We start from the raw sequence: 18,933 nt of genomic DNA on the forward strand, positions 1-18,933 counted from the left end.
ACAACTTTCCTGAAAATGTGGGAGCTGTGAGTGAAGAGCAAGGTGAACAATTCCACCAGGACATTAAAGAGGTGGAAAGAAGATACCAGGGAAGATGGAGCATTACAATGATGGCAGACTACTGACGTGATGTCCTATGAAAAAACGGAGGTCATTTTTTCAGATTCAGCGCACTCAAAAACATAAAGATTACGTGGAATAACCAAAACAGCTCTCGAAAAAATTTTTTTGCAGACCTTTGTAATAATAAATATCAGACATCAGTAAATAATATGAACATATTTGATGTCCCTGTTATTTTAAGGATCCACATAATATAATAATCAAATTATTCTTTAGTGATCAGTATTTAACATTAAAAAAATGAGTATGATTGATTATTTATCTCTATTAAATCCATAGAAATTGTAATAGAAATGAAACGCTGAGGCAACGTTCACACATGGTGTAAATGCTGCTTTTTAATGGATTTGTTTATGCATGTTTTCAGCAGGTGTCTACACCACACCATGAAATAACAATCTTCTCTGATTATTGCATGTTTGTTATTTTTTTAATGCATTTATCCCATTATTTGCAGCGTTTTTGGTGCAGATGTGAATCCACATTTGTATTGCTTACTAATACTACAGAAAAGCTTTGATTCTACATTTAAAAATGAAACGTCGTGTTTTTAAGGCTATGTGCGCACGTTGTGTACTGTCCCTGCAGAAATTTCTGCAGTGATTTGAACAGCACACGTGCGCTTCAAATCGCTGCAGAAACAAAAGCCGATTCCATGCGCTCTGCATGTAGCCCCTCCAAGCCCCTACCATAGACAGAGCAGGAGCTGCAGGCAGAGCGCACGAAAGAAGTGACATGTCACTTCTTAGAACGCGTGCTTCGGGCAGCAGCCGAAGCGCTGCGCTCTAATACGCCACATGCGCACGGCTCCTGCACAATCTCCATAGATTGTGCAGGGGACGCAGGACGCATGCAGTTACGCTGTGGTGCAGATCACAGCGTAACTGCATGCAATTACGCAACGTGCGCACATAGCCTTAGTCTCCACATAAAAAATTGTAGAGGAAAAATGCAACAAAGTTGCACAGTACAAAAATATCTTTAGAAGCAATGAGGATGGAGCTTCTAAAGCTACTGCACAGTATAGACACGCCCACCGGCTGCTGTGATTGGGTGCAGTGTGACACCTGTCACTCAGCGTGGGGGCATGTCTCACTGTAACCAATCATAGGCGCCGGTGGGCGGGGAAAGCAGGGAATACGAGATTGTTTAATGGGCGGCCGGCTTTTTCAAAACAGTAAAAGCCGCCGGAGCAGTGTGAATGCCGTGTAGTGCCAGGGATCGGGGAATGGTGAGTATGAGAGAGGGGGTAAGAGGGATAGCCTGACATGGACAGAGAGAGAGGGACAGAGATAGTGATGGACTGACAGAGATTAGTGAATGACAGACATTGTGAGGCGCTTCAGAATGCAGCTTTTCAGCTGCGCTCTGAAGCGGACCTTTTTTAAGCTGCGGTGCAGAGCGCACACCTGCGCACATAGCCTCAGACATCAAAATCGTATGAGGGATGTCACACGTTTCAATTGACTATGTTCATACAACAAAACGTCCAATGTATGAGGAATAAACGACGTGTATGCGATCACCGTATTTTCGTTCAATCTTGATTGCACGTAGGTGTCACACGCAAATACGTCACGAACGATGCAGGATGTGCGTCACTTACAACTTGACCCCGACGACGGATTGAAAGATTTATTGAAGCGTGTAAAGCAGGCATTACAGACACAAATAGGCAAAAAAAAAGCTACATAAGGCCTCTTTCACATATCAGTGAAAAACACACATTTTGTGATTTTCGCACACATATGTTCTTCATTTGCTATCCGTGATAGCCTACAGAGAGCAGAAACTTTATACTCACCTGTCCTTGGTGCTGATGTCTCTTGCGCTGCTGTCTCCGGCTACTGCTGTTTCCCCGCTGCTGTTACTTCCAGGTCGTGGTGCAGTGAATATTCATGAGTATAATTAGTTGGCCTGAAAGCAGAAGACAGCAGCGTCAAAAACAACAACGCTAGAGACAGATGAGTATAGAAAATAACTATTTTACAGGCACGTGTTTTCTCTGGTACTTGTCACACAGACCACATCACTGTGTGGTCCTTGTGACATCAGTGGTGCCGGAGAAAAACGTACTTGTCTCTGTGCGGAATACACGGACACGCAAGCATGGTCAATGAGAAATCACTGCTGTTTGCGCAGTTCCATTGTAATTAATGGGTCTGCATATGTCAGTGATTCCGGTAGGTATAAAAATGGAAACATATGTACCGAAATCACTGACGTGTGACGCCTAAAGATGAGAAAGTTCTGGCTGCTATGACTATGAATCTAAGTGCAAAAAATTAATCCACGAGTCCCAACTAGAGATCAGCAGGATGCACAGATGACATTACACCAGCCCTGACTAATCAAAAGGGGATGCCAGAAGGTAAGAGAATCACAGCCTCCCATCCAGGTATGTACCAGTTTGGACCGGAACCCTGTGAATACAAATGCTCATCTCCAGTCTCAGCCATCCTGGAGAAATAAAAACAGTCCCGGATTTGAGTCTACACCCTGCAATTTTGGACATCTGCTGATAGTTGCTCACTACCACCGTACGTCTGAAATCTGCTCCTGCCATTTTAGTAAGAAATGGTAAATGAGTGTGGCTATGGCTGTGGTCAGATTTGGCCTCAGCACATCAGATAATGTTTACCTTTTTCCATTCTTCAAGAGTTGGGAGGCATGAGTTTCTAGTTGATTTTCCTAAAATAATGTTTCTGCTAGAGTACATTATATGTAGAGTTTACGTTGATGAATAATTAAAACTTTAACCATTATCTTCACATACAAACTTTAAGTAATTTCTGTAAGCTTTTATTTAAATTGTAGTTTAACAGAAAAGATTTTTGTTCAAATAGTCACAAGATTCTGATCTTTACCACTGTGTGTGCAATTATGATCTTATAATTATTCCCAAGGAGATTACAAACCTAAGCATGTAGTGGAAGAATCATAACAAAAGGTAAAGAGAAAGGAAGAGGAAGCTGAGCAATGTAGACACTATCAAGAAAGGAAAAAGTTGAGGTAAACTATTAACTTGCTTAATGCACATTCAGACATCAATGGTTTTTCTCATACTTAAAATCCTGACTATTTTTCATTAGTATTTGGTCATTGTCTGTTTTTACAATAAGTGTTTAATGAGGGATTTTATCATATGAAAAAATAAATAAATTGAAGAGCTTACCCTAAACATTGCAATGTTAATCAGTGACAGCACATAGATTAGCAAGGATCGCAGTGTGCACTGTCCGTGATTTTTTATGTACCCATAGACTTGTATGGGTAATTTTGATCCAAGTCTCAGATCAAAAACTGACTTAGGCCTCTTTCACACGTCCATGTCTCCGGTTTGTATTTGGTCCATTTCCTCACGTACCGGAGACACGGGCACACGTAGACCCATTAAAATCAATGGGTCTGCGTTCACGTGCATGTTCTGCCATGGACCGTGTGTCCGTGTGGAGCATACGAGTGCCTGTGTGATCCACACGTAGACATGTCCGTTTTTCTTCGGCATCACGGGTGTCACATGGAACAGGAGGTTTTCCGTGTGACATGCAACGGAGAAAACACACATGTCTGAGAAAAAAAATAACAAAACTTTACTCACCTTCTCCAGCCCTGCTGTCTCTGCCGCTGCTGTCTCTTGCTTCCGACCACCGCTCATTATGCTCATTGCATATTCACTTCACTGCGGCCAGAAGCAGCAGCAGCGGGGAGTCGGCAGGACCGGAGACCGAAGATCAGCACCACAGACAGCAGCGCCAGGGACAGGTGAGCAGTAAGTTCCCGTTCTCCGTGTGTTATCCATGATAACACATGGAGAACATACGTGTGCCATCAACACGGGTCACGGCGGGCAATATGCACCTTTGACACGTCCGTGAAAAACGTGCGTGATTTTCACGGACATGTGAAAGAGGCCTTAGGCTGGAGATACACTTGTGTATGACTCACACAAGTGCAATGTGAGAAAATCTCGAATTGCACTCAGCCCCATGTAAGACACATAAAGCCCCTGTCACACAGAGATAAATCTGCGGCAGATCTGTGGTTGAAGTGAAATTGTGGACAATCAGTGCCAGGTTTGTGGCTGTGCACAAATGGAACAATATGTCCATGATTTCACTGCAACCACAGATTTGCCAAAGATTTATCTCTGTGTGTGACAGGGCCTTTAGCCCTAAACGGACTGAGGAAAAAATTTGCAGCATGCTGCGATTGTCTACGAGAGCCATGTCACTCGCACCCATACAAGTCTATGGGTGCGAGAGAAACATTGGACTGCACTCGGATTTTATACAAGTGCAGTGCGATACATGCACAGGCTGAAAATGAAGGAGATGGGAAGATTAACTCCTCCCTCTCCTCCGCAGCGCCCACCTTCTCCTCTGCAGCTGTGATCCGATCTCAGTGTTACATGACACTCAGCTCATGCTCACAGAAGCAATACGCAAGTGTGACCCCAGCCTTAGCTCTATAATCAGTAAACAAATGGTCAGCAACTAAACATGGAAAAATAGATAACCCCGGCACACAATGATGAAAAAAACTTGGAATATTTTGTTTTATTCAGTTTTTATTGACGTTTCGGCAAAAATGCCTTTTTCAAAACTAAATAAAGAGAAAATGAAAACATATACAATTATCAGTACCATAAATACATAAGATATTATCAATCATATCCATATAATTATCATGGTAACATCATATATACCTAATTCAGCCTAAAAATTTATTTTATCTTGTGAAGCATATCATTGGACTTCGTAAAGGTTTTGTCTAGAAAAAAGGCCCATATATTAGATACAAAAGAACAAAATTTTTTTCATATATATAAATCCTCCAAAATGGAGCATACATCTGAAAATTTCTCAATCAAAGGTCTCCCCATAAGAAAAGGGTTTTTTTATGACGGAATATGGTGTAATTTATCCATGGGACAAAGATAAAACTTATACATGAAAAAAAGTAACAAAGGGATGTATCTGCATATAGCAGTAAACTTATTAAATTACCTCAAATGGCACAAAGTGGAGAATCCTAGTGAGGATATGGGATGCAAATACCGCTAATAAGATAGCTGGAAAGTAAAAAAATAGCGGTCAAAAGTGAATAAAAGGAAAAAGGTCCCATAGAGAAACAGAGCGCCAGACCATTACCTGTGCCTTGGGAGATCAGTGGTGGAGTGGAATGAGACAGAGCCGCAGTGAAGTTTAATTACCTAATGGGGGTGGGCCAACTAATTGGATTTCCTGTAAGGAGGAACGCATGGTGGAACGCAAGCGTGCGCGTGCGCAGTGAAATGCGGAAGTGCGCGCATGCGCAGTAGCAAAAAAGAAGCGGTGAGACGGTGTGACCCGGATAGAAGCTCCATGGAAACCGGAATAACCTCAACGTGTCTAAAAAGAAGAAAAATAGAGAAATCTAAGTAAAAATAGCAATATTCAGCTATAACCCTATATAATTACCTATATATGGATGAAATGAATATCAACCTGCAGGATTACAGTGACGTTTGCAAGACATCACATAAAACGTGTGTATGCACATATATACAACATATGTGTGCTTTAGCAAAAAGCTCGAGTTCTAGTTCGATCTAGAACAGCCCCCAAAATTACTCGAGCCGCGAACTGGAGAACCGCGAACCGCGCTCAACTCTAGACATGGCATCACACGACACAGTCTGCTACTGTCTGAACATGAGCATGCATGTACCTAGAAACACATGCACGTGTGTGTGTGGCTGTGCTGCGATGTCAGACTTGTGGGAGTCCCTCGCAAGTGTGACTGCTGCCTAAGATAAACTGCATGCATTTTTTTGTTGTTTTTTTTAATTTAAATAAATAATTAAAAAAAAACCCGACATGCGGTCCCCCCCAATTTTTATCCCCAGCCATGATAACGCCGGCTAGGAGCTGGTATATTCTCAGCCCGCAGCCGCCCGGTATTGCCGCATCTATTAGATGTGACAATTCCGGTGCGAGATTGGCTCATCTTGATTGCCCTGGTGCGGTGGCAATCAAGGTAATAGCAGGGGTTAATAACAGTGCATGGCTGCTTCTAAACCCTAGGTTTGTGATCGCACAGGTGTTTGTGAGATACCCGCATCACAAACCTGTAAATTACAGTAAATAAACAAGACACAGAGAAATACTTTATTTGGAATAAAGTACAAACGCAGCCTCCTCCTTCACCACTTTATTACCCCAACACAGCCCTTCAGCTCCGGCGCAATCCACATGAGATCCAGCAAAGACACATCCAGCTCTGCTACATGTCAGAGCGATCAGCCATAGAGCACGGCTGACCGCTCTGAGTGCAGCCTATTACTGAGCTGCGATAAGCGATGACTGCACGGCAGAGCTGTCACAGGCTGGGAGGCACGTCAGCCTGCAACCAATCACAGATGAGAGGACGGCCGGTGGGTGGGGAAAACACGGAAAACTGTGTGTATGCGATGGACAGTACAGGAAGTGAAAGCGCGACCCGGAAGCAGTGTGCCGCCATGACACAGTCTCGGTAAGTATGAAACGCTAATTTATTTCTGATTTTGTTCATTTTTATTAATTGTCGAATCCGGATCATGTACCTGGAATCCCGCAGCTGTTGGCTGATCCTGACAGTACGATGCAATCCTCGCACGAGTCACACAAGTGTGAATCCAACCAATTACTGAACAAACAATAGTTTAATAATTATCAAAGAAAAGTTATATTTTATTCTCCTCCCCCTACCTTTCTTATAATGTTAATATTTGAAAGTGTGATCTCTCTAGTCTTTAAATACTATCACTGTTTTTTTGCACATTTTTAATAGGGGCATCTTGCCATAATATACTGATTAGCTTTACTTAATTAATATACACAACAGACAACAGTGCGTCAGAGCTGGGAATTTCACATGCATTAGTTGTTGATGCTTTGAGATCCTCATAATCCTCCTGCAATACTTCAGCCCTCCAGTCAGTTCATTTTGTAAACGTCTAAAAGTGCTATAACAAATTTTCTTGCTGCCAAGGGAAAAAAAAAATGCCAAAACAGAATAAAGTAACAATTTAACACCCCTTCTTCTGCTATTTGCATGAAACTTAGGAAAAAGTTTAAGGCATTATAAAGAGAAATAATTGTAGTTTGTTCACTGCAGAATGTGCTGAATACATATTTTATTAATGGTATACTGTACCTTGTTTTTATCTTCGCTTCTTACACTGGGGACACTCTAAATTCCATCACACCTACAGTGCCTATGATAATAAAGTCAGGAATAACTACTTCACTTTAATCATAAGGTAATTATGAGTAATAGCTCCTTGAGGTAATGATAGTGCACAAAACATGTCTAGCTTTAATTGTTTTAGTGATTTTGATTGATGACTGTATGTTATTTTTCAGAGGTAATGGTCTTTGCTTTGTAAATTTTGGTTTGAAGCGATGGTTTTGTGTACATCTACTATAACAGTCAAAGATATAATGCCTATGCAGCATTTACCGCTGTATCAGTGCCCAGAGCAGTGGTTCCCAAACTTCAGTCCTCACGACCCCCAACAGGACATGTTTTCAGTATTTCCTTAATATAGCACAGGATGCCTTGATAATGATTCCATCACTTGTTCAGTAGTAAGGAAATCCTGAAAGCATGACCTGTTGGGGGCCATGAGGATTGAAGTTTGGGAAACACTGGCCTAGAGGAAGAAGATGGAGCGTCGAGGCTGCTATCTGTAAGATCCTGGTTGCATCATTATGATTTTTTGCACAGATTTATTAAGCTCCTAAGTAGTTTTCTTTTAGAGTCTGCAATATCATTATTTCAAGAGATTGTACCTGGCAGCATGGGGAGTGTCTGGAGTCTGGCCCCTTGTGTTAGCTTCTATAAACTAATTACACAGGTCTGCAATAGTAAAATTGTTTTAAAAGAAAAAGGTGTTTTTTAAATACTTTCAACTGCTGAATTCATTAAAAATATTGAAAAAAATTCTGTGCAATTTTTTCACAAATACTGGCTTTATATGCTTTCAAAAGAATAGAATTAAACAGCATTCCAAAAGGAATTCCTTCCATAATTTTCTCAAGACAGTGCTCAATGTATTACTGTGATGTTCCTGGGCTGATGGAAAAATGTACTTTGAGTGCAATGTGAAAGAGTGGAGACTTTATTGATTCATCAAAAAAGTCTGAAAGCTGCTACTGCACAATGGCAGCAAGTACCCATCCGTACCTGTAGAGCATTCTGTGTAATTGAAGGAAAGATATGAGAATTTAAACTTTATTCTTAAGAAACATAAGTAAGAGGATCAAAGATGGTCAATATGTGGTGATCTGAAAGTTCTCTCTTTGCTCCTTGGGTAACAAGGAGGCCAGGTTACACAGTGTTTTTTTTCTGTGAATGGGAAAGCCTAGGTAGGACTCATCATTGGAGCCCAAAATGTTGGCCAACATCTTTGAAACTTGTACTCAAGTGCATTGTTGTGTAAAACTAAGTTTATTCCACTAATGTTCTCCCCATTAAGCTTGGACTGATTTGTGAAAGTTCTACCAAAAGAAGGAGAGACTTTTATGTACCTGTGTACCAAGACTCAGGCTTTTTCTAAAGCAAAACTGAAAGAAGGCATTTTCAGTGGCACGGATATTTGGAAATTCATAAATGATAACGTGTTTAGAACAAAAATGAAAACTATTGAGAAACAGGCTTAGGATTTTTTTAAGACAGATGTAGAGAAATTTTTAGGTAGCAACAAAGATCCAAAATTTAATGGGGTATTCCTATCTCAAAAATTATATCTCAATGATTAATAGGTGTAATAATAAGAATATTAGCAAATACTTTCAACTATAAATGTACTTTAGCTTTCCTGATAAGCTGTTACTCACCTCATGTTCAAGCATGGCAATAGCTTAGATATCTATGGTTATGACCATTCACAACTAATTAGCTATCCCTATATGCTTGGCCATAACCTTAAATATAGGCTTTCAGAAGAACTATGCTACAGGGTGGGCCTTTTATATGAATACACCTAAATAAAATGGGAATGGTTGGTGATATCAACTTCCTGTTTGTCGCTAATTAGTATATGGGAGGGGAAAACTTTTCAAGAAGGGTGGTGACCATAGCGGCCATTTTGAAGTTGGCTATTTATAATCCAACTTTATTTTTTCCAATGGGAAGAGGGTCATGTAACACATCAAACTTATTGATGTGTTACATCAATGAGTGTGCTTGTTTTTAACATAACTTTATTCGTTTATTAGTTATTTACAATTTTACAACCACTTACAAAATGTGTTCAAAGTGCTGCCAATTGTGTTGGATTGTCAATGCAACCCTCTTCTCCCACTCTTGACACACTGATAGCAACACCGCAGAAGAATGCTGGTACAGGATTCCAGTATCCGTTGTTTCAGATGCTGCACATCTTGTATCTTCAAAGCATAGACAATTGCCTTCAGATGACTCCAAAGATAAAAGTCTAAAGAGGTCAGATCAGGAGACCTTAGTGGCCATTCAACTGGCCCACGATGACCAATCCACTGTCCAGGACACTGTTCATGTAGAAAGCCTGGACCTGATACCCATAATGTGATGGTGCACAGTGTACAGATTCTTCCACAGTGTGCTGGTGCTGTGTAGTGGCCATTGTTGTGGTGGTTTTGTGTCTATGGTAGAGATGAGCGATGTTCAATTCAAAACGTTCACCAATTTCAAATTCGAGTGATTTTGGGCAGTGTTCGAATCGTTTAACGAACACAAACGATTTGCTTCAAGTTTGGCCGTTTGAGTTACCGTTCGATAACGGTCCAATCACCAAAAGCGTGGCTATTCACAGTAAGGCTATGTGTGCACCTTGTGTATTTGCATGCGTCCTGCATCCCCAGCAAAATCCCTGTCTTTTTCCTACTTACTGATCACGGGCGCGGCGCTGCACGGCTGTCACAAAGCTCCGGCGGCTTTTCCTCTTTTGAAAATGGCTGCCGCTCATTTATAAATCTGGTATTCCCTGCTTTCTCCTCCCACTGGCGCCTATAGTTACATAGTTACTAAGGTTGAAAAAAAGACCTAGGTCCATCCAGTTCAACCTTCCTCCACCAGTTCTACATTTGGTCACAAAGTCATTTATAACCAACAATGTTGTGTGTACTGAGGAAATCATCCAGCCCTTTTTTGAAAGCTGTTATAGTATCTGCCATTACTACCTCTTGTGGTAGGGCATTCCACAGTCTGACTGCTCTAACTGTAAAGAACCCTTTCTTATTTAGCTGTCGGAATCGCTTTTCTTCCACTTGCAGTGAATGCCCCCTGGTCCTTAGTATTGTCTTCGGAAGAAATAAGTCATGTGCCAGTCCTTTATATTGACCACACATGTATTTATACATATAAATGAGATCTCCTCTGAGACGTCTTTTTTCTAAGCTAAACATATCTAACTTTTTCAACCTTTCATCATATCGGAGGCCTTCCATTCCTTGTAGTAGTCTAGTTGCCTGCCTTTGAACTGACTCTAACTTCTGAATGTCCTTTTTAGAATGTGGAGCCCAAAACTGAATCCCATATTCCAGATGTGGCCTTACAAGTGATTTATAGAGGGGTAACAATACATTGGGATCACGGGATCTAATCTCTCTTTTTTACATCCTAGAATCTTGTTTGCTTTTGCAGCTGCTGCTTGACATTGAGTGCTGCTGCTCAGCTTATTTGTAATGAGAATACCCAAGTCCTTCTCCTGTTCTGTAGTCCCGAGTTTACTTCCATTTAATGTATACGCAGTTATAGGATTACTCGTCCTAGGTGCATTACTTTACATTTATCAACATTAAATCTCATTTGCCAAGTATCTGCCCATTCTGACATCTTATCCAGATCTTTTTGTAATATTGTACAATCAAGGTCAGTTTTTAATATCCTACATAGTTTGGTGTCATCAGCAAAGACTGACACTTTACTATCAATCACATCCATAAGGTCATTAATAGAGAGATTAAAAAGAATTGGTCCTAGCACAGATCCCTGCGGTACCCCACTGCTGACTATGGCCCATTTAGAGAATGTTCCATTTATGACTACTCTTTGTTTCCTATCTTTTAGCCAATTCCTTACCCAGTTGCATATAGTTTCCCCTAGTCCTTGCTTCTGGAGCTTTAGTATAAGGCTATTATGTGGTACAGTATCAAATGCCTTTGCAAAGTCCAAATAAATCACATCAGCTGCATTACCAATATCCAGGTTTGCACTTACCCCCTCATAGAACCCCAACAGGTTGGTTAGACACAATTTATTCATGAATCCATGCTGTCTGTCAGTTATTATATTATTTTCTGCAACATATTTTTGCATGTCTTCCCTTAAAATGCCCTCAAAAACTTTGCATACTACTGATGTCAGGCTTACTGGACGGTAGTTGCCTGGATCTACCCTCTTACCTTTCTTAAATATCGGTACCACATCAGCAATCCTCCAATCCTGAGGCACCAACCCTGTTACAAGCGAGTCTAAAAAGATGAGATACAGCGGTCTGTCAATTACGGAGCTCAATTCCCTCAATATTCATGGATGAATGCCATCTGGCCTTGGGGATTTGTCAATGTTTAATTTACTCAGACGTAGGCATACTTCTTCTTGTGTTAAATTAATTATATCGGGTAGTGAACTTTGATTTTTCACTTGTTGAATGATGCCTGGTACAGTCAGTTCCTTGGTGAACACAGATGAGAAATGCCTATTTAATATCTCAGTCTTTTTTTTGTCCTCTATTACTAACCTGTTATTATATTTTAAGGGGCCAATACTATCCTTTGTTTTCCTTTTGGCATTAATGTATTTATAAAAGATTTTGGGATTTATTTTAATGTCATTGGCGATTTTTTTTTCAGTAGCTAGTTTTGCTTGTTTGATTTCTTTTTTGCATTGCCTATTGATATCTTTATACTCCTGAAATGCTATTTCTGTATTCTCAGCCTTTAAGATTTTAAACGCCCTTTGTTTTTGTTTTATTATACTTTGTACAGTCTTATTTATCCATAGTGGTTTCTTTTTATTCCAGGACATTTTATTACCAGAGGGTATAAGTTTTTTACAGGACTCTAGCAGTATATCCTTAAACTTTCCCCATTTATGTTCAGTATCCCCAGTTACCATGACTTTGTCCCAATCTACACATTTAAGCTCTTCCCTTAATTTGTTGAAATCAGCTTTCCTAAAATTCCAGGTTTTAGCATTTCTCCTTTGAAATGTTCTATTGAATATTTCGTTGAAGCTTACCATATTATGATCGCTGGTGCCCAAGTGCTCCCGGACCTGTAGATCTGAAATTGTATCCAGTCTGTTTGACAGGACCAAATCTATCATTATCTCCCCTCGTCGGTTCATCTACCATCTGAGAGAGGAAATGGTCTTGAATGGTAGATAAGAATTTACAGCTTTTAGCACAACCAGAAGATTCTATGTCCCACTGTATGTCTGGATAGTTGAAATCCCCCATAATAAGAGCCCGATTATTATTAGCTGCCTTTTCAATTTGTTCCAGCATTTCACCCTCTATTTGTTCAGGTATGTTAGGAGGCTTATAGCAAACTCCAATTAGCATTTTTCCATTATTCCCCTCCCCATGTACATTTACCCATACTGACTCTACATTGTTGCAGATCCTTCCAATGTCATCTTTCAACACAGGTTTTAGGTTAGATTTGATAAATATAAACACCCCACCACCTTTTTTGTCTTTCCTGTCCTTCCTAAATGTACTATAACCCTGTATGTTTGTCACCCAGTCATGGCTTTCATCTAGCCAGGTTTCCGTAATGCCCACCACATCATAATCCATGGTTGACATAAGAGTCTCCAATTCATTCATTTTGTTTGCAAGACTTCTTGCATTTGCCAGTAGACATTTAATCCTATTAACACCTTTATTACTCCTAGCCTCCCTACGTTCCTTGCATGTCCCATCCCCCCAATCCTTCATTGACCCCTACCGTCTCACTGTCTCTATCTGCTCTATCTATCCCTTTTTTGCTCCACTACCCTCCCTCCCCCCAGATCCTAGTTTAAAAGCTCCTCCATCTGTCTGACCATTTTCTACCCCAGCACAGCTGCACCTTCCCCATTGAGGTGCAGCCCGTCCCTACCGTAGAGCCTGTAGCCGACTGAGAAGTCAGCCCAGTTCTCCATGAACCCGAACCCTTCCTTCCTGCACCAATTTCTAAGCCACATATTTATCTCCCTAAGCTACCGCTGTCTTTCTAGTGACGCTCGTGGCACCGGTAGTATTTCTGAAAACACCACCTTGGAGGTCCTCGACTTCAGCTTCTTACCTAGTTCCCTGTAATAATTTTTTTAGGACCTTCCACCTGCCTCTAACTTTGTCATTAGTACCAATGTGCACTATGACTGCTGGGTTTTCCCCAGCCCCACCCAGCAATCTGTCTATCCTATCCGCAATATGCCAAACCAGAGCACCCGGCAGACAACACACTGTTCGGCATTCACGGTCTCGGCGACAGATGACCTTGTCTGTCCGCCTAATTATAGAGTCCCCTACCACTAACATCTGTCTGGGTTTTGCTGCACTCCTATTTCGCTCCTTCCTACAGCAGTTGTTTTCCTGGTTGCTAGGAGAAACGTCCTGCTGTAGTGACCCTAGTCCTGGCCCTTCATTCCTAATATCAGCCAAACAGGCATATTTACTAGGTTGTGCCAGGTCAGGACTAGGCTCCCTGACACTTTTCCCCCTACCTCTTCTTCTAACTGTTACCCAACTACCTACCTCTGGGTCCTGATCTTCGCCACCTCCACCCTCCTCCATATTACTGGCCCCCAGCCAGAGAAAGCTCAGTGAGCTCTAAACTCCTCTCCAGGTTTGCAATGCCCCTGAGTGTTGCAAGCTGCTTATTTAGATCAGTTACCTTGGCTTCAAAATACGCAACATGCTTGCATCGAGTGCAGACATATTCACCCTCAAACGGCTGCTCAAGGCATGCATACACCTGACAAGATACACACCTGGTAGCATTGTCCATGGAGCACCTATTAAATGGGGATAAACGTTAAAGTAGAAAAACAAGAAAAAAAAAAAACAACAAACAATGGGAAACGTATAAGGATAAATTCAAACTATGTTCTTGTGTTAAACTATGTAATTGAGTTTAAACTATGCCACACTTATTTTCAAACCCTGCACACTTTGCTTCAGAACCTCGCATGCTCAGCACCTCGCTTGCTCTGGCTGGTTTATATAGTTCTACAGAACTTCCAGAAGCTGCCAGAAGCTTCTAGAAACAGGTGTGACTAATACTACTGATTAAATCCCAAGACAAACTTTTTTTTTTTTTTTTGCTTTTTTAACAGTATCACAGATTGGTTGCAGTCCATGATTGGTTGCAGTCATAAACGCCCCCACGCTGAGTGACAGCTGTCTCACTGCAACCAATCACAGCCGGCGGTGGGCAGGTCTATATCGTGCAGTAAAATAAATAAATAAATAATAAAAAAAAAACCCTGCGGTTCCCTCCAATTCCCAATTTTGATACCAGCCAAGATAAAGCCACACAGCTGGAGGCTGGTATTCTCAGGATGGAGAGCACCATGTTATGGGGAGCCCACCACCCTAACAATATCAGCCAGCAGCCGCCCGGAATTGCCACATCCATTAGATTCGACAGTCCCGGGACTCTACGCGGCTCATCCCGAATTGCCCTGGTGCGGTTGCAATCGAGGTAATAAGTCCTATATTAATCATGACAGGTGTCTCCCCGAGAAACCTTCCATGATTAATGTGTAAGTGAAAGTAAATAAACACACAACGAAAAATCCTTTATTTGGAATAAAAGACAAAAAAATACCCTCATTTACCTTTTAATTAATCCCCAAACAACAATCCAGGTCTGAAGTAATCCACACAATGCTTTCAGCTCTGCTACATGAAGCTGACAGGGAGCGCCGTAGAACACGAGCGCTCTGTGTCAGCTCCACGCAGCAACTGAAGTGAGCCTCGCTGTCACCGGAGACTTAACTCAGGTAGTGCCTCTTTCTTTTCATTAGAGGCAGTGGCTCAATGGGTAGAGCTACTGAACAAAGAGAGTTAATTCACAAGTTTGAGTCCTGACCGTCCTGGTAAAGAATTTAATTTATTTTTAATTATAATTATTATTTATTTATAAGTATAATTTAATTTAAGTTTGCACTGAGGGGAGGAGCCGGATATCAGCTGTAAGCCACGGAACACTTCTCTCTCTCACCTCTCTCTCTTTCTCTCGCTCTCTCTTTCTCTCTCTCTCTTTTTCTCTCTTTCTCTATCTCTCTTTTTCTCTCTCTTTCTTTCTCTCTCTTTTTCTTCCTCTCTCTTTTTGTCTTTTTTTCTTTCTCTCTCTTTTTGTCTCTTTCTCTCTCTCTCTTTTTGTCTCTTTCTCCCTCTCTCTTTCTCCTTCTCTCTCTTTCTCCCTCTCTCTCTCTTTTTCTCTCTCTTTCTCTCTCTCTCTTTCTCTCTCTTTTTCCCTCTATCTTTTTCTCTCTTTTTCTCTCTCTCTCTTTTTCTCTCTCGCTTTTTTCTCTCTTTTTCTCTCTCACTTTTTCTCTCTTTTTCCCTCTCTCTCTCTCCTCTTTGTAACTGAATAGTCCACTTCTAGATTCTCTACTGCAATACAGAGGTTAAGATTACCAAATCTTCCTATGCTTTTCATTAGAGACAGTGGCTCAATGGGTAGAGCTGCTGTCTAAGGAAAATTAGTTCACGAGTTCTAGTCCAGGTTAAAGAATTTAAATTATAATTATTATTTATTTATAATTATAATTTAATTTAATTATGCACTAAGTGGAGGAGCCGGACATCAGCTGTGAGTTGCGGGACACACTTCTAAAATCGAAGCAGTTCACGGAATGAGGCTGCATTGCTCTCTCCTCTCTCTCTTCTCTCTTCTCTCTCTCTCTGTTCTCTCTCTCTTCTCTCTCTCTTCTCTCGCTCTCCTCTTCTCTCCTCTTCTTTCCTCTTCTCCCTCTCTCTTCTCTCTCTTTTTTCTCTCTTCTATCTCTCTCTCTTCTCTCTCTCTCTTCTCTCTCTCTTCTCTCTTATTTCCTCTCTCATCTTTCCTCTTCTCTCTCTTCTTTCCTCTTCTCTCTTCTTTCCTCTTCTCTCTCTTCTCTCAACTCTCTCCTCTCTCTCTCTCTTCTCTCTCCTCTCTCTCTTCTCTCTCCTTTCTTTCTCTCTCTTTTCTCTCTCTCCTCTCTCTCTTACCTCTCTCTCTCTTCTCTCCTATTCTTTCTATCCTCTCTTCTCTCCCTCTCTCTCTTTTCTCTCTCTTTTCTCTCTCTCAGACCTGGTGATGAACAGCTGATGCGGTCACCTGACGGAATCAGATGACACTATAAGTCGAGCGGTAAGGCCGGCTTTTTACCGCCCGGCCGGCTAAACTATCAGCTGCTGCTGTCAGACAGGAGTCTGCACAGAAGTGTGTAGTTTTTTTTGTTTTTTTTGCACTGATGCATCAGCTGATTGTATAAAAGCCTTTTATACAATCAGCTGCTGTGTCATGTGATTCAGGCCTTTGAACCTGACACATCATCTGATCTCTTTGCCTTCCAGCAAACCGATAAGATGATATTGGATCCGGATTGGATGTTGCGGGACTGTTGATCCAGGATTACTGTGGAGGGGGGTTCTTTATTTCAATAAAGATGGAGTCACTAATTGTGTTGTGTTTTATTTCTAATAGAAATATTTTTCTGTATGTTGTGTTTTTTTATCTGTACTAGAAATTCATGGTGGCCATGTCTAATATTGGCATGACACCATGAATTTCGAGCTTAGGGACAGTTCATAATATACAGCTAGCCCTTACCCCATTATTACACAGCGAGCCACCCGTCACCAGGGCAGCTGGAAGAGTTGTATACAGCAAAAGAAGATGGCGCTTCTATGATAGCGCCATTTTCTGGGGCGGCTGCGGCCTGCAATTCGCAGCAGGGGTGCCCAGAAAGCTTGGGCACCCTGCTCTGCGGATTCCAATCCCCATCTGCCTAATTGTACATGGATGGACACAAAAATTGGGCGAAGCCCTTGTCATTTTCTATTTTTTTTAAATATTTAATGAAATTCATGAAATAATTAAAAAAAGGGCTTCCCTATATTTTTAGTTCCCAGCAGGGTACAAATAGGCAGCTGGGGGCTGTGGGCAGTCGTTCCTGCCTGCTGTACCTGGCTAGCATGCAAAATATGGCGGGAGACAGAGTGCAGGATGCGTTGCGGGGACCTGTAAGTATAATGGCAATGTTTATTAACTGTATGTGTACATGTATAATGTGTTTGTATGTGTTTGTGTTTGCCTTCCATTGTTTTCAATGGAGTTCGAACGTTCACCGAACTAAGCCACCATTCAATAAACCGAACTGAACTCGAACACTAGGGGGGGTGGCTCAATACTAGAATGGGGCAGTGGGGCCTTGAGCCATGAATGCTCTGCCTTGCTGCATGGTGCTGTAAGGCACCAGGTCACCTGCCCTGCTGGTGCATTGTCGTCGCGGTGGTGATTGGCGCATGGCGCTCCACCTTCAAGGCATAGATTAGGGACCCACTCAGACATTCGCCTTTACATTGCAGTGGGCTTCACACAGTCTGATCAGAATTTTAAACCAAGAACTCATGTTCAGGTATTTAATTTTTGCCTGGCGACTTATATCCAAATGTGATTTTAGGATGTGCGATTGATGTCTTTTTATACAGTTGTTGCATATTACAGTATCACCTATAAATTGTATAGAGACTGCTGTTTATATAGGTGATACTGCCACTGCTGCCAGTATCATATGTGAGGCTATATTGCCATGATCCTTATCTGCTGCTTCATGGATGCAATAAGTGCCCTCCTGCGAATATGCAAGTGCTCTCTTTGCTAGAAGGCAGTGTCTGTGTCCTCGACCAGGGTTGCGGGCACTGCGGACTTTTGCTGTGTTCTCCTGCTGAGATTACTTGCATCTCTGAAACCATAAATTGACATGCTGTGGCTTAGAAAGCCACGATGCATGTCAGTTTACACTGCAGAATAAATAAGCACAATGGGCATGGTATTCCTATATACAGTATCGCAACCACTGTGCATGTGCTGTTCAATGCAGTGTTTTAGATGCAGTGAAAATACAGAGTGTCCAAAATGTTGCTAATCATGGGAACCTAGTGTACTAAACATTCAGCAGTCGCAAGATCACCTATGTAATGTGCATTCAGCCGTCTAGATACAACTCATACTACAAATGCTGTATGTACATAAAAAAAAAATCCATATTGAAAGTAACTCACAAAGATCTCTAAAATGGGGGAGGATTGATAGCTGCAGTAGGTCCAGGATCCAAGATCCAGCAATGGGCGTAGGACATGGAGAGAAGTGGTATACCCAGGACTGGGGATGAGATGGCAAACTTCACCCACAAAAAATGCTATGACGCCATGAGCAGTAGCCAACATTGGAGAGAAAGAGGCCTGTGGGTACTGCAGTGGCCCATGTTAGCAATGCAAGCGTACATACAAACTTAAAAGGCTGGCAGCATTGGACTGCAAAATGGTCCACCAGCCATTTAAGACACCTTGTAGAGACCTGTGCACTTGTGTGGTCTGAAACAGACCAACACCCGCAGTGTGCACATAGATACGCAACCCGCTGTGCCGGATTATCTGTCCAGGCCCGGCTATGGAGCAGATTTTTTTAATGTGGAATGAATGAAAACTAGCAATTCAGTTATTTTTTTTATTTTTATTATTTTATGCTATTCACAGTAAAAGCTATTAGACAGCTTTATTCTGCTTCTCAGGATTATTATTACAATACCAGATTTACA

This window comes from Anomaloglossus baeobatrachus, chromosome 3 (genome assembly GCF_048569485.1).
Source record: "Anomaloglossus baeobatrachus isolate aAnoBae1 chromosome 3, aAnoBae1.hap1, whole genome shotgun sequence".
NCBI lineage: Eukaryota > Metazoa > Chordata > Amphibia > Anura > Aromobatidae > Anomaloglossus > Anomaloglossus baeobatrachus.